This window comes from Corvus cornix, chromosome 2 (assembly GCF_000738735.6).
Source record: "Corvus cornix cornix isolate S_Up_H32 chromosome 2, ASM73873v5, whole genome shotgun sequence".
Taxonomy (NCBI): domain Eukaryota; kingdom Metazoa; phylum Chordata; class Aves; order Passeriformes; family Corvidae; genus Corvus; species Corvus cornix.
In genome coordinates, this window is record NC_046333.1 from 43,235,314 (window position 1) to 43,251,362 (window position 16,049).

General features: G+C 39.6%; 1 protein-coding gene across 5 annotated transcripts in view; it reads left to right on the forward strand.

Annotated features, from left to right (window-relative positions):
• Positions 1 to 7,976: 7,976 nt before the first annotated feature.
• TBC1D5 (TBC1 domain family member 5) overlaps positions 7,977 to 16,049 on the forward strand; it is a 318,486-nt gene continuing 310,413 nt past the window's right edge. For 4 of the 5 annotated variants that reach the window (XM_039571945.1, XM_039571951.1, XM_039571935.1 and 1 more), the window contains exon 1: positions 7,977 to 8,020. The gene's annotated coding sequence lies outside the window, so the exon portion shown is untranslated. Of the gene's footprint in view, positions 8,021 to 8,223; positions 8,323 to 16,049 lie in introns of those variants that run through there. The other variant, XM_039571940.1, reaches the window with a different exon arrangement.

A 16,049-nucleotide genomic window follows, 5' to 3' on the forward strand; every position in this document is an offset into this window, starting at 1 on the left:
GAGTTCCTTCTTTTTCTAGGACACCCCTCTGGTGAAGAAGCATGCTGCTACATCAGATCACCAGAGAAGGAGAGAATATGCTTGAGCACAGAGGATCCTGTGTACATTTTGCAGAGCCAGAGGGTAATTACTCTACTGTTGTTTGTCCCACACAAACATTGTATCAGGAAAACCCCCAAAATTTAAACCACATTTTCAATGCTATGAGGTGGTAAAAAGAGTGCCATAAACAATTGGTACTATTCAGTGTATTATATTTCACTCATTTCATATTGTCAGTGTCCCTTTTAAGAGCCATAAAAATCTTAACAGTTGTGCTGCTGTAGGGCTTACACTTAATTGTTGCAAAAAACAAGTGGGAGTCAGTGTAATGAAAGAGGTGCTCCTGCCCTCAAACTCCTTCAGGCACTAGAGTTCTCCAAAATAGGGCATGGATTAGAACTACCTTTTCTACTTACCAGGGGAGCAATCATTTTCAGCATAAACAAAAGTCAATGTGCATTTTTTCACCTGTCCACAGGGATATTCTTTTATTAAATAAATTCTGGAAATACAAAGATCAAAGTGAAAATGAACACTCTCTTTTACTTTTTTTTTTCTGTAACTTTCCTCCTAACTTCTACATATACTGTACCTGAACACAAGCAACAGTTTCACAGCCCATTATTCTGAACAATGCAAGTTGAGGGAATCTTTTGCATCAAGAACTGAACAGCTGGAAACATGCTTAATTGCATCCTAGGCTAGTGAAAGGACAGTATAAAATAATTATTGGCACAGCACATTACTGTTTAAGAACAACAGCTTTAAGGTTTGGGGTTAATCTTAGAAAAAAAAATTTGTATGTGAGAAGGGACGGAGGAAAAAGCTAGCTGCAGAGAAAGAAAAATTACTGAAGCACTTGGTCAGCAGAACAAGAATAAAAAAAGACCGACTGAGGTGAAGTTACTCAAACTTTCGATTTGCTGCTCTTCTCAGTTTTTGGAGACCAGGTAGGCGTTCTACTGACTCTCACCCGTGGGGTATCCCCAGCCCCTGCCCTGGAGGGATCTCTGCTGACATAAGAGATTTCGCAATCGCCCAGCAGGACTCCCTGGAAAGGCAACCACTTCTTTGGTCACATCGAGAAAAGACAGACCCACAATCCTTTAGGAGACACTATGCAGATTCTTCGTAAGCCATTGGCCTGTACCCATCCCAGATCCTCTGTGGCCCATTGGTCCTCACCCATCCCCTGTATCCCTATAAAAGCAAGCCCTGTGGGGCTCAGAGAGGGTTCTCGTCCCTGGCTCTCCCCTTCGCCGGAGGGGACCAACAATAAAGCTACCTCTGTGCGGAACTAGCCACACGAACCTCTCGTCTCTCTCTGGTCTGGCCTGGAGGCTGCCCTGCAGAGCTGAGCTGGAATCACGAGCTGACAATCCCTAAAGAGCTGACAGCCTCTGCAAGGGCCCTCCTGCCAGCAGCTGAGGGAAGACACCGGGCCTCGGGAAGGCGATTCCTTTCGGGACCATCTCTCCGGAGCAGTCACCTCTTCCTGGGTCAGAGCCGCTGACCCTCACCACCAGCTGTAATACTCACCCACCCATCAAGCTTTCAGTGCAGTTTCCTTTCTCCCCCATCTTGTTGCTTTGCTTCTTTCTCCAATTCACTAGGTTCAGCCCCTTCCCTTTAAAGTGTCAGCAGCTAGAGGAGACCTGTCCCACTGCGGAGGAAGGCTGGGCTCAGAGAGAGCCGTGAAGCTCTGCTGGGAGTGGGGGCAGCAGGAGATGTTGACCAGAACCACATGGTCCCTGTCACATTCAAACTGCTTTGCAGTATTTTCAAATAAATGGGCAAAGCAGACAATTCTTAAGAATTGCCTTTTGAGTGAGCATCACTGGTTACCAAGCACTGAGCACATATTACTATAAGGGGTAAAGGTTCCTTTAATCATAGGGAATTTTTTATTTTATGGTAGGCTGTGACAGCCTCACGCACGTGTATCTTACCAGAGTTGGAAAGCAGTCAGGTTGCAGGTACTTTCATCAGTGTAGAGTAAAATAGTATTAGCCTCATAGCAAGTTTCAAGTTTGAAATATCAAAATTGAATTGCGCAACTTGAATACAAAAAGACTAACCTTTTTCAACAATATTCTTATTTAAAGAATTGTCACTTTCAGCAGAGGAACAGATTTTGCTTAAATTAAAAAAATAAAAAATCAAACAAAATTTTTCCCAAACTTATCATTTCTAAGTAAAGATAGGACCATCTGCCCACTTACACCAGCTGGGTGTCTGGCCATGAATGTCTGATATTTCATGCCAAAATGAGTAGTTATCAATGGTTTATTATTTATTTATTTATTTGCCTACTTACTAAAAAAAATCTATCCACACTCAATCTGCATAGCTGCAATTCCATGTTTCCCCCCTCATTTAATTTTTGATGCACCTGAAGAATATGGTTGCTGTGCTGACCCCCAAATTCAAAGTGTAATGAAGTCTCCCCACTTCCAGTGGAACTCTAAACAAATGCTACCCTGGGAATCAGACTGTAGTTTTCAAAAGAACACAAATGTTCATTTATCAAAATAATAATATCAACTGTTATTTTAGTGCTTTATTTATATATCATATGTAAGTGGCTAATCAGAAGTAATAGCTTATTATTAAATACAAATGGTTTCTTATTTACATAAATAAGGCTTGTCTTACTTCTTTTGCCAGCTTTGGGTTCCCTGCTAGCCATCACAGACTGTATTGGCAGCCACAGTACCTTCACCAGTCTTGCCAACTTAAGTGGAAATAAATCTGATCTTTATTTTTAAATTGCAATTTAATATTGCTGAAATACACAAGACTGTTCTGAAAATTTAGTTTTTTATTCTGATTTTTTCTCAGACCAGCCTTTCCTACATAGCTTGGAGTTTCATGGCTTAGTTCCATCTCCATATTCACAGACTGATACTTGATCTCATTGCTGCTGTTCCTCAGCATATTGGTGGTACAGAGTCAATGGAATTGTAAAAATTAAAGATTTCATCCCTTGCCGATGCAGAATTGTTATTTATATAGATTGGGGTGTACTTTAATTTTGACTCATTTGGGGACTTTATTCAATACACCAAGGGTTTGCTTAAACAGGGACACTCAGGAAAGTTAATCCAAAATAATTAAAACAGTGAATTTAAAGTGGATTAGTTAAACCACATTAAACCCCAGTCCACACTGGGGTTTAATGTGGTTTAACTAATCCACTTTAAATTCATACCTTTGGTTAATTTGGATTAATTTTCCTGAGTGTCTCTGTTTAGACAAGCCCTAAAGCCCCAATCCTGTAAACAATTTATGAACACAAGTATTTGTGTGTGATGCACTTAATTAGCCTCGATTCAGGAAAGCACTTAAGCTCTGCTGAAATCAATGGAACTTAAGTGTCAATGGATGGTTTTGCCTGAATTGGGACCAAAGGCACCACATGCAAAAATGTTGCCCTGGTCACTCATATTCACAGGAATCATGGTTTATTTTTGGATGTTCTTAGAAGGAACTTTTTCTGATATCCAGTTTATCTTCTTTTTGCCTTTCTCCATTAAATCTGTGCATAGCCTTGCTCTGCTCTATCCAGTTTCTGCATCTCTCTGTGCACTGGCCCAACAGCTACGTGGTACACCACATTATGCTGATATGACTCTGTGCTGGTGCACTGTGTGTTACAAGATCAGGTCTCTTTCTTTACACATTTCAGAGGAAGTCTCACACTTGGCAAATTTTAATTGAGCTAGTACATGATTCCTTTTATTCCTTCCAATAGTAGTTCATCAGTCTTTATTCCTCTTGCTCACTCCATTTTAACTCCTTTAAATTTTTTCAGAACACACTAAGTCGTGCATCTTTGTCCAACTTACACGATGCATTTCATCATGTTTGATGTAACTGTCAGAATGTCAAGCTATGCATTTTACTGAGAAAGCATTTGATGCTTGGTTCTCTACTGGAGGAAGACACAGTATGTTGTATTAGGTATTTGGGAAGTTTAATTAATAATAGGAGAATTATACTGAATCATATCACTTGACATACAGGTTCACAAAGAGCTTACCTAAGCTCCACTAAACCAAAGAATTTTAAAATTATTTAAGACCCATTTAAGTTATGGTGTAAATGTCTATGGCCAAATCTTATTATCATTCAGAGGCAAAATGAGGTTACTTTTTTGCACAAGAAGGCTTGGGTGGAAAATGAAAAGGACAGAACAAAACTTGTAATTAATTATTCTCCTTATGATTGGTAAATATTTTTAAATAATGTACAAAAGCAGAACTTGAGAGTGATTAAGTGAATAGTCACAGTGGAAACTGCAAGCTGGCAAAGGCATCAAACAGATTCTACTGGAAGAAAGTTCATCAAGCTTAAAATCAATATGGCTTTGTTCTTAATGGCTGTGTATAGAATACATCTCATTGTAGGGTCTAGAAATGACAGAAGTACTCCACAAGTATTTCCCAGTTTCTCTATTGGAATTCAGTTGATAGAGGAGTTGTAGCTTTATTTGACTCATGGGAGAAGTTGCAGTCATAAAACCTTCCTTGAGATTTTCTTCAAATTCCTGAGATTTCAAAATCTCCTGGATTACAGATCAAATATGAAATCCAAACAAGAGGCTGTAACAATTTGAAATACAACTAACGTGTGTGTATATATATTTATGTATTTGCATATGCACAAAATCATGCATGCATATGCATTCAATAAAATGCTTTGTATATAATTCACACTAATATATAGTAAAAATCTGTGGGAATTTTTATATTCTGTCTGCATGAGATAACTAGGAGAAAAAGTCAAGAAATTTTGCTTTATATTTTATTCAATTTGTAAACCTATACTGTACTTTTTCAAACTATATGAAATCCTCCTAACTAGTTCAAATGCATGTAATGGCTTTATTCTAAAGATGGTAACAAAGCTGGGCTACTCTCTTCCCTCCCAAGCACGAGAAACTAAAATGCTAGCAAGCAACATATGCATTTTTTGCTATGGATACCACTTACACATGAGATGTGAAGAACTTGTATAAAACTTAGCCAGATTACAGGCCAGACTACTTAAATGAAGAACGCTGCTAATGATGTAACAAAATATAAACCAAGATTTTTCATAATTGCAATGCACAGCCATGTAAAATGTTAAAAATATTTAAAACCTCAAGAATATTTCAGTCAATACCTAATATAAGAAACATTACTTTCTTTACCTATATGAAGTTTACACACTTTTACTTGTGACTCTGCAGTAGGATGTATTGTGAACATAAACTAAGCAGATTGACCTTAACCCTCCATAATCTTGAGAATACAGAAATTAGTAATATTTGGAATTTATTTTCTCTTTATTGATGCATAAGTAGAAGGGATTAATTTCCTTACAATGTTTTAATTTTGGTGTGGAACCTCCAATCTTGCTTAAAATAGCATTCTAAGTGTTATGATTAGCCTAACAATTGATTGCCAATGAAACAAGAATAACTACTTTTGGCAGACTCCGCTGTTGTTTTTCCTGCTGGCTTTTGTTCCAGCTTTTATTTTCCATGTGAAAATTTTCATATTGAGAATACTGAGAGGGCCAAATCTTTTAAGACATCCCCTAAGCATGCACACAATTAGATATCCTATGCTCATATAATTACTCCAGTAGTTATTTAGACAACTCGCAATTGCCTGACTTGAGGACAGAGTGGGAATATATGCCAAAGGCAGGTGCACACTTTCCCTGTTTTAAACAGTAGCACAAATCTGCAGGCTTACAAAGAAAAGGTTTTGATACTTTCAACACAAACTTTACCTAGTGAGCCCCGTCTACACACCCATATCTTCAACATATAATGTGCTATAATTCTTCACAGTTTCATCTCCCAAGCACACACTACTTTTGCATATCTTCTTATCTAAAATGCACTGTATTGCAAAAGCAGAAAATAGCCACTTCCATGTATTTATAGTGGACAGGTCACTGTGATATATGCAGACTGACTGTAGATGGCTGTATTATTTCTAAATCAAATGCTGTGCCCTGTGTCGAACAAAATTGTATTTTCATCACTGAGCTGTTCAAGGTATTCAAAACATGGTATTACTAGAAAAAAAATATATGCTTGACTGCTTGGCTTTTTTAATATCAAGATCTGCTCTAACACAAAATAAATGTAAGGAGCGACAAACAGAAGATCTTTATTGCAAACAGAAAATGAAACTATGTGTTTGAAATTAATGGATATGCGGACATGCAAGGAAGTTCTCATGTCTTCATTTGTTTTTTGTCCTAAGCCTTTTAATTTTAAATCTACCAAGAATTTAACTTTAAATGGCGCTTTCTACTTTAAACAATCTGATGTAGCAAAAAATGTAAATGTGTGGCTGTAAAACACTATCATCAGCAGGCCGGAACCTACTTTGGTCTCTCTTTTCTTAATCAAACATCTGGGAATCAAAAACATCTGTAGACTGACATGGAGTTGAGATTTCCTCTCTAAGTATCTCTGGCAAAACCACATAGATAGGCTGATTATCTTGCCCTGAAATCACCCAAAAAGCAAAAAAGTTCCTTTCTGGGAATCAAGGGAATTATAAGAAATGTCTGCAGAGATTAGATACCATACATTCATCATGCAATTTTTATTAAATGTAAAAAGTTTTATTCTTGTTTCATTTCTAGATGTATCTCAGATAGATCATCTTTCTTCCTGTTACCTTGAAGCACGTTCTAATAGTCAAACATGCCAGATTTAGGCTTATTTTTCCAAGACTTAGGTTCAAATAATATTTCTGCTTCAGCTACCATCTATAACATAGTATGTCGCTAGTTTCCCCTTTCTGTCTTGCACTGGTGTCTCCAAAGAAAAGCTTGCATACTTAGCGCAACAGCACATATAATGAGACACTGTAAAATGGTCACAAGGAGCAACCTAAGTCACAAGGCGCTTCTCAACACCTTCAAACTCATGCATAAATACACCTCTTGAAGGCTGTTTTTGCAAGGAAAATGAACTCTTCAATACTTGGGACTCCTCTGTTCACATTCCTTCATGATTTTTAATGAAGGGCCCATGCCAAGCAAACGGCAGGTTTAACGGATTTTCCGAAACTTAAGTAAGTGATCTTTTTGACTGATCTCAATCGCGTGCCAGCGGTCCAAGTGTGCCTTGGGAACTGACGCATTCGTCCCAGTGAGCTGTTACCGTGCTGTAGGGTCGCGCTCAGTGACCCCACTGCTGGGGCTGACAAGCGCCCCGGGAGGGCAGCACCCACCTCCGGCCGCCCAGAGCTCCAGCCGGGCACTTGACTCCTTCCACCAGGACGTTTCCCAAGCGGTCTGACACGGCCAGCCGCTCCCAAAGAGCCACGTTACGGACTCACTTTAAAATACCTTCCTTTTAAGCCCCTTCCCGCCAGCCCTCACCACGCATTGCGTGACTGGTAACAACACTCTGCGCACGCTTTATGTAAATACAAGCAGATCGGGCTTCCTCAAGAGGCCGAAAGGCCCCGAAGAAACGCAAACCCTTCCGTTTCAAACAACCCGGCGCCCTTCTGCTGTTGCCCAGCGCGGATGGCGAGAAGCGGGCGCCGGCCAAGCCGCGAGGGCAGCCCCATGCTCGCCCTTCCTCTTCCACCGGCGCCCCGCAGCCCCGGACACCCGGGAGCAGACACGAGGAGCACGGAGCAGGAACAAGGAGCAGGCGCCGGGCGGCCGCGGGCTCGGGCGCCTGCGCGGCGGGAGCGGGGCGGTGCCACCGCGCGTCCCCGCGGGCGGGCAGGGAGCCCTTCCCCTTCCCTTCCCTTCCCCGGGCCTCCCCCACTGCCTCCCCCTGCCCCGCGTCCCTCGCAGGGCGTCGGGCCGGCACGGGGGTCTGTGCGCCGCGCCGCGCCGCAGGGAGGGAGGGAGGGAAGGAAGGAAGGAGGGAGGCGGGGAGGGAGTGACAGAGAGAGAGAGAGGCTGAGCCAGATCTTCATGCCACTGCAGGCAGCAGCAGCAGCAGGTAAAACCAGCCCCAGAGCATCTGCTCCCCTTCACCCGCTTGCCCCTCTCCCCGCCGGCCGCCCCGCAGCCGCAGTGCGCCGCCCCGAGCCCCGGACCCCGTCGAGCCCCTTCCCCGGCCGTCAGTGGCAGCGCCGGGGCCGGGCGGGCGCCGAGGCCTGCGCGCCCCGCGCCGCCGCCGCTCCTCGGCCTCTCCCGCCCTCCTCCCGCGGGGTCCCGCCGGGAGCGGCGGCGGCCCGGGGCGTGCCGAGGGCAGATGCTCCCCGGCAGGAAGCTGTGCAGCCAGAGCCTCGCTGCCGGGAGGTGAGAGCAGGGAGGGAGGAGGAGGCAGATTTGTCACAAGGTTTCCTTCTCTCTGGGTTGGTTTGTTGGGTTGTTTTTTTTTTTTGGGGTCTTTTTAAATTGTTGTTGGTGATTCCGATGGCTGAAGAGGGAAGTTGAGGGTCTTCATGATTATTTTTTTCCCTCCAGGCCTTCAAAAAAGAGTTTTTAGAAGCAGCTTGCCTTCCCTCCAGTTTTCGTGCCCCAGAGCCTGTCTACCTCCCTGTTCTCACCTACCTGACTCAGTCTGTGCTAGCTGTCCATTGCCATCAGTGGTAGATGTTTAACCATCACACGTTTTTCTTTGGGATACAGCAGTTCAAGTGGTGTACAAGTCTGCATTTCTGTGTAAGGGCTGCAATTAACACATTTTAGCTGTTTGAGAGTTTCATACAGTGAGATTGCTGTACTATATCCATCAGTAGTTCAGTTTAGCTACATGCCCTGTGGTATTACACATCCTGGAGGCTTTATGGTTTGCTTTTAAGAAACAGTTGTTCCATCCTATTGGCATAGTATTGCTTTGGTGGTATACTCATAAAAGAGTACATGTGAAAGAATCATGTACAAAATGTACTGGGATGGCACTTGGGAGAAAATAATACACTTCTAGCTCTGCCACTCCACTCCACAGTATCCATTCTCCACTTGAATCTCTGTAATCCTGCTTACCTTCCCTTACAAAGATCTGAAACTTGGTTAAAAAGCACTGCATAAGTCTCTTAGAGACTAAAGAAACTTCATTAAAATTATTTGTCAGTTCTGTTACTTGTCACACATTAGTTCAACTATTTACTGATAATACTCTGTGGAAACTAAAGATTCCAAAATACATTCCAATAACATGTGGGCTGATTGTTGTTATTGAAAATATTTTTAAGAATTTAAGGTTCATGAAACATTCAGTTAAATTAGTCCTAGATCATATCTCTCTCTAAATCATCATCCACTGTTATTTTTCCAACTCAGGTTGAAATACTGTAAGATCTAAAACTGGGCAATAAGAAAATTACATTGTGGGTGATAATGATTTCTATTTTTGAAACCAGTCCTTTTTCTTCTTTTTGTTACTGTAGTAACTGTTATTGTGAGTTAACACAAGTGTGATTACCAGTTGTCAGACTTTCTTTTTTTTTTTCTGACACACATGGCCTGTGTGGGGCCTAAATGCTTTACCCATAAGAGTCATGGATGTATATAAATAGTAGCAATTGCTGAAGTTGTTAAAATTAATACTATGTTGAAATAAGTTCAGATTTCAGGTAAACAAACACAGCCTATTCCAAATAAACTGGTCAATTTCAAACCTTTTTTTGTATATTTTCTTGCTTGAAATTTGAGCCAACAATAGGAGCTGTATGAGCTGTGAACCTACAGGCCCATACAAGTAGTGAATTTCAGTACATAGCAAAGTATGAGACCATGAGCAATTACTAGATGTGTAAGTGCATACTGGAAAGATGGTGCATTTTTTCCTGCCTCTAGATTTTATGGTGGCTTCATAATTTAGGTACTACAGATACAGTAAACTCCTGTGAAAACTGAACATTTGAAAAGGTATTAATGGCATCCTTTTGTCAGTGAGATGAAAACTAGAGTCCGTTCTCCAGCTTTTTGGATGGGAATGTGACTAAGTAAGGCTTGTACTGGTAGCTTTGTTCAACAATTAATTAAACTGATGAGATTCTTGCATGTTTTGCTTCATTTAACCTTCTTGTAAATCTGAGAAAAGCCAGAAACGTGATGTTTGCAAACAGTTTTTCTGTTTAAGCTGCAATATTAGCAAAGCTCAGTTGCCGCACAAAATTGGTTCAGTGGTTTTCTGAAAGTACTTTGCCACTTGTGAGAAGGGCACTTACCTTTACGAAATATAAGTGAGAACACTCCTCTCACATTTTTCCTTCTTTGCATAACCATCTTGGCTTTACTTGAATGTTGTGCTTTTCTCTTTTGTTTGCACTTCAATCTTTTAGCCTTTGTTACCTTGTACTGATGTGCAAGAAAAATGTGATTTGGTGGAAATGTGTTATACATTCTCTGCCTGCCTATAATGTATGCTAAAGTAGAGATCATCTTTGCTGTCTCCAGGTTGTTTTTGCTATTACAGCTTCATTTTTCACTCGGGAAGGGCTGTGCGAGGAACTGGTTTACACTTTGCCCTGAAAGGAATTCTGTTGATGAAGTCTTAGAAAGTTTACTTTGCATTCCATCCTTAGGAGTTTTATCTTAAACTGTTAGGTATGCTGCTGTAATTGACAACAGCTGTTGCTGAGAATTGTGGAGGATAGACAGTTTCTAAGATAATCAGTTCCTAGTCCATTGGAGGCTTTGTTGATTAGCACGTGTAAGAGCATTTTGGAGCAGGAGCCAGTGATGTCTACTGAGTGCAAATGCGGTATGTTATCTAAACTGTTTGACTTAGGCTCTACACTGCTCTGAAGCAAATAAGCTGTAGGTTTTGTATGCTTCTTCTTTTGGCCCAGGAAAGGGCCCAAAGCAGTTCAGTCTATATTCTGTAAAAACACACATCTTTGGGTGAGCTGTGCTTTCAGAGGAGGACAAGGAGAACTGTTAAACATGATAGAAGGAGTTGCTTGCCTGTGTTTGGTTGTTACATTAGTGAGGCTTGAATTCGGGTTTTGACCTCCACAAGGCATAGCTGGTACCATTTCCAGTTTTTAGGAAGGTTGTTACTGTGGTGTGTGTTTTACTTAAGAATGTTTTTCTCACTTGCCCTAGTGTTATCATTTTTCTGATGCTGCAACTTATGTGATCAACTACTTTCACAAAAAGGACTTGCAAGTTACGTAGTTTGAGGTCCTCGATTATAATCTGATAACTCCTGCTCTTTTTAATGGCACTGAATAGAAAAAACGTGGTTTCTCTGAATCTTACGTGAATCCATGTGTGACAGTCCTTGAGAAGAAACAGTTGACTGTATTTGCACTGTGACAGTTGAAATAAGCAAGAGCCAAGCTGGAGCAGTTAGTCAAACTGCATCCAGACCTTGGAGATGAACATTGAACATTTAACATTTATTTTGGATAAAAGTTGATGAATTACCAAACAGAATAGAAATGGGTATTCTGCCTCTGTTAATGGTTAGGTGTAGGTTTCCCAAAAGCACTGACTCTCTTTGGAAATGGTTTGAAAATACTAGGGAGAATCAGGTGTCACTGATACTGAATTGAATGCAACAGAAATGAGACAGTGCCATGCTGTTCTATTTAAAAACCCCCAACATTATCCTTCTGTACTATTTAATTTGGAGGGCTTTTTGCTCTGTTAATGGGCTGGCAAATAGTTATTTTAGGTTTATTAAAGACCATTACTACCATGCTACTAATTAATCTAGTTGTGTATGTGAAAAGTTCATGTGCTTTCTGAAGTTGACTTGCATTAAGTACTGCATCTATCTTAATACATGAACATTTCACCTTAAATATATTACAGCATCAGTTTTTGTCTCAATGGGTTTGATTTCTGAACTTCTGGTTGGCTAAGATTTTTTTTTTTTTTTTTTTAAAGTGTATCAAGATACTGAGAATCTACCATTTACTTTTCTGGATGACTTGTTTCAGTGATTCATCTTTGCCACTATTTAAAAATAAGGCATGCAATTATTGTTTGAATACATTTGAATGCATCTGTCTTTCCTTAGTTCTTGTTATCTCATCTGAATTCTCTATCATATCAAACTGCCTTAAACTTGATTTGTACCTTTGACACTGTGTTTTCACTCCTCTGCATGGTGGCAGTCCCTAGCATTTAAAGACACATACAGATTTTAAAATATGTAGTTTTAAAAGAGCATCAGCAGATCAAAGATTTGCTGGGCTGACTACTCTAGGACTCTGAGATAAGTTTAACAAATATGCTGATTTAAAATGTTTTTCTCACAATGTTTTTTAACATCTGATCTGGAACATCTGCTTAACAAATGAGTTGGAAGGAAAATCAATATAATGTGATACGATTATACCATTTTGAATCTTTCCAACTATAGAATGAAAGTATTTATTGACTATTTTTGATCTGTCCTTGTAATTTTTAACACTTGTGCCACCTCTGTCTAGTTATGGGCCTCTGTTATTGTTGAGGTGGTGTTTGTACTTACACCCTTGGTGGTGTCATGGGTGGATGTTTTGTGTCTCTCAGTTTCTACACTCTGCAACAGTAGTTTATTTTGATGGTGATCCAGCCTCCCCTGTTCTAAGTTATTGATCCTGCTTATTTTTTTAACTTCTTTTTTTAAAAAAAAATCAGGTTCTGAGAAACTAGGCTGAGCTGTAGCCAAAACTGTACGAAATTTGTCCTTTTGCTAGCTGTAGAGTTGCCTGACCAAAGATAAAAGCCATTAGGGAAGTTTCTGTTTTCATGTTTTTCTGTCTAAGATTTTTCTTCCCAATTCATTTTATTCATAACACTTTTTAGCTTCTGAAATTTTGAAAACTCAGGAATATGAGCATTGATGTACCTTGTATATTTATATAAAAGTTAGTAATCTCTATCCAGATATGTAATTTGATCATGATCAGTAATTCTTAGGCTATGCCAAATTTCTACTCCAGTGACTTACTCATTGTAGCTATTATAATGGAATACGTGGTAATTTCTCTGGTTATGGTGAGTGCTGTTAGAAAACTGTTGGTAATAACTTTTTAAAAATGGATGTTTTTACTGTTGGCAGCTTAAGATCCTGAGATACTAGATTTCAGTATTAAAGACTTCAGTTTGACCTTTTTCTTTCAGCACGTTAAAAATAGGGCTTACAAAAAAAAATCCTACTATTCATAGTTTGAGCTGATGGTCTATAACAGACCTCTACTATCGCCACCTTCTGAGTGAGCTGTTGTATTTAACCTTTAGACCCACATACAGTCAGGATCCTTTGGTTCTGAATTATCAGGTAATGAATGTCTGAATGATGTTTCTTGAAACCTGGATTGTGCCTGCTTTATAATTAATGCTATTTTTATGTAGTCTCTGGATTTTACACAAGTGGGCCTTTGGCCTTTTCTTTTTCTTGTTGGGAAGAAGTGTAGTTGTGTCATGCACATGGAGAATAGACTTGAATTTAAGTAAGGGATGGAAATTGTTAAAGAATATTTCTGGAACTGTAGAAGTAAATTTTTGGCATTTAGACTTCACTGTAATGCTAGTGCAAGAATTGTACCTGGTGTCAAATGAATTGTCATCCAGGCCATTGTTTTGTGACTTTAGTGGCCAACAGCAGATGTTTTAAATGAAGTTACAAAAAACTTTCCGATTGTGGATTAACTGCCGTACCATGGAGCTCCTCAAATTCTTGTCAGTTTGTAAGGATTTACTATGCTGATCCTGAGTTTTGTTAATCATAATAATTTTCTTGTTGATAGTTAATTTTATATAGGTGAATGTTTTCGCAATGCATGGTAATGTGTAATTATTTTACAAATTTTACAATGCTGTGTTTATAATCTACCTTCCCAGTGTCATGCTCAGCCCTCTTTCCTCAATTGTTAAAAAACAGCTTAATGCTCAGTCGTTACTTGAGCAACACTGATAATCATTTCTTATCTGCTATGCTTTAGATGTGTCAGCAAGCAGTTTGATTTGCCAGCATGCTAGCCATTTAGTTATATTTTTTAACTTCGTTTATTTCACATGGTGTTAATGATGGTTGTATTCTGGGTCCTGATATTTTCCATTAGCGGTGTTGGATGTGACCAGTAGCTCCTGCATCCAATATTATGTGGATAAGCACACTCTTTCCTCAAACCTTTTCTTTTTTTCCTACCTTTCATTGTTCACAGTAAGGCAACATTTATATCTGGCGAAAGATCTGCCTATATTTTACTGATTGAAGCCTGACAAGCTGCAGTGTTGAAAACTGTAGTTGTATTTTCTGATCTTCCCCAACAGATTCTCTTTCAAAATTAATATTATTCTCTTAAAAAGTTACTAGTTTTCTTTATCATCTTTGCTTTAAAAGTTTTTGTCAGTGTTCCCACTGACCTTTCCCATGTAAGTTGGACCTCTTTTAAAACTAAAGACTTTCAAGGCTCAGGTGGTATGTTTCATGTTTATTTCATTATCATGCTTATATCAGCATGCTTGCTTGCAGTATAAAAATGAATAAGAGGATCCAGTGTCAAGTTGGTACTTTGATTTCTTGTACCTTTTTATTAGCTAAACTTTATCTGGATTATTCATGATTAATGTTTAGTAGTTTTGTAGAGCCTTTCATCTATAAATGAAAATAGCATTAATAATTTTCAGTGAGAGGAAAGTGACTTACTCAAGGTCAAACAACAACTCAAAGGGAAAGATTTAGTAAACCCAGATTTTATACTATCTCATCACTGCTAATACAGGAGTGCATTGTAAAATATTGAATAAATCTTGGTTAAATGGGAGAAACGAAAAGTAATTTAAACATGTTAAATAGTAAGCAATGTAGAAAAAGTAGAGTGAAAGAGTAGACATAACAGAGAACCTGCTATGTCTACTCTGAGCAAGATATTAACTCTGACCTGAGCAAGTTCAGAGGAGGACCATGAAGATGGCCCAGAGAGCTAGAGCACCTCTGCTGTGAAGACAGGCTGAGAGAGTTGGGGCTCTTCCGCCTGGAGAGAACACACCAGGGAGACCTTAGAGCAGCCTTCCAGGACCTAAAGGGGCCTACAAGAAAGCTGAAGGATTTTTTTTTTACATGGGCATGCAGTGAATGGGATAAGGGGTGATGGCTTCAGACTGCAATAGGATCACTTTAGATTAGGTATTAGGAAGAAATTCTCTTCTATGAGGGTGGTGAGGCACGGGAACAGGTTGCCTAGAGAAGTTGTGGATGTTCCCTTCATGGACATATTCCACATCAGGCTGGATGGGGCCCTAAGTAGCCTGGTCTAGTGAAAGGTGTCCGTGCTCAGGGCAGGAGAGGTTGGAACTAGATGATCCTTAAGATCCGTTCCAACACAAACCAATTCTGGGTTTCTTTGCTAGAAGGAAAATAGTACTAATGCTAATGAAAATTGGAAGTGAACATTTAGTATACTTCTCTGAATGTATATCTGGTAAGTTATTTGATGATTGTGCTGGGAACGATAATGGCGTTATTAATTTCTTTAGTGAGACGAGTGGCTCTCTGCTGATACTCACGTTTGTTTTGCATGTCCTGCTTCCTATAAAACTTAACTATGCTTTCCAAACAGTGACTTGGGCACCTGCAGAATATACAGCCTGTTACTTTTGTTGGCACCACGTACTTAAAAAAAAATACAAGTGGGAGCCTTGCTTGTTTTTCAGTTATTCATGAGTCAATAGCATAGTGTTTCTCCTCCTTTGGGCCTGACTTATTTTGTATTCACATCACTTACACTTTGGCCTATGATGCTAATAAATATACACATTTTGGGGAAAGCCAATAAATTGAAATGTGTAACTGGGCAATTCTTATATATGTATATCTATATCATTTGGTTTGTTTTTTTCAGACTAAACCTGGTACTTCTTGTGACAATACCTTTTAAGGTTCATTATACCCCATAACCTTTATGTCCAATGCATTGAGCAGTCTAGGCTAATGGCACAAAGATTTGAGCTCTGTTGATTTTCACTGTAGATTCACATTTGTACGTAAAACTCACACTGGTTGTTCCTGCCAGTTTTACTGCTTCATGAAAATATGTAGCAGATAATTTTGAAGATATTCTTTTATTTTCAAGTAT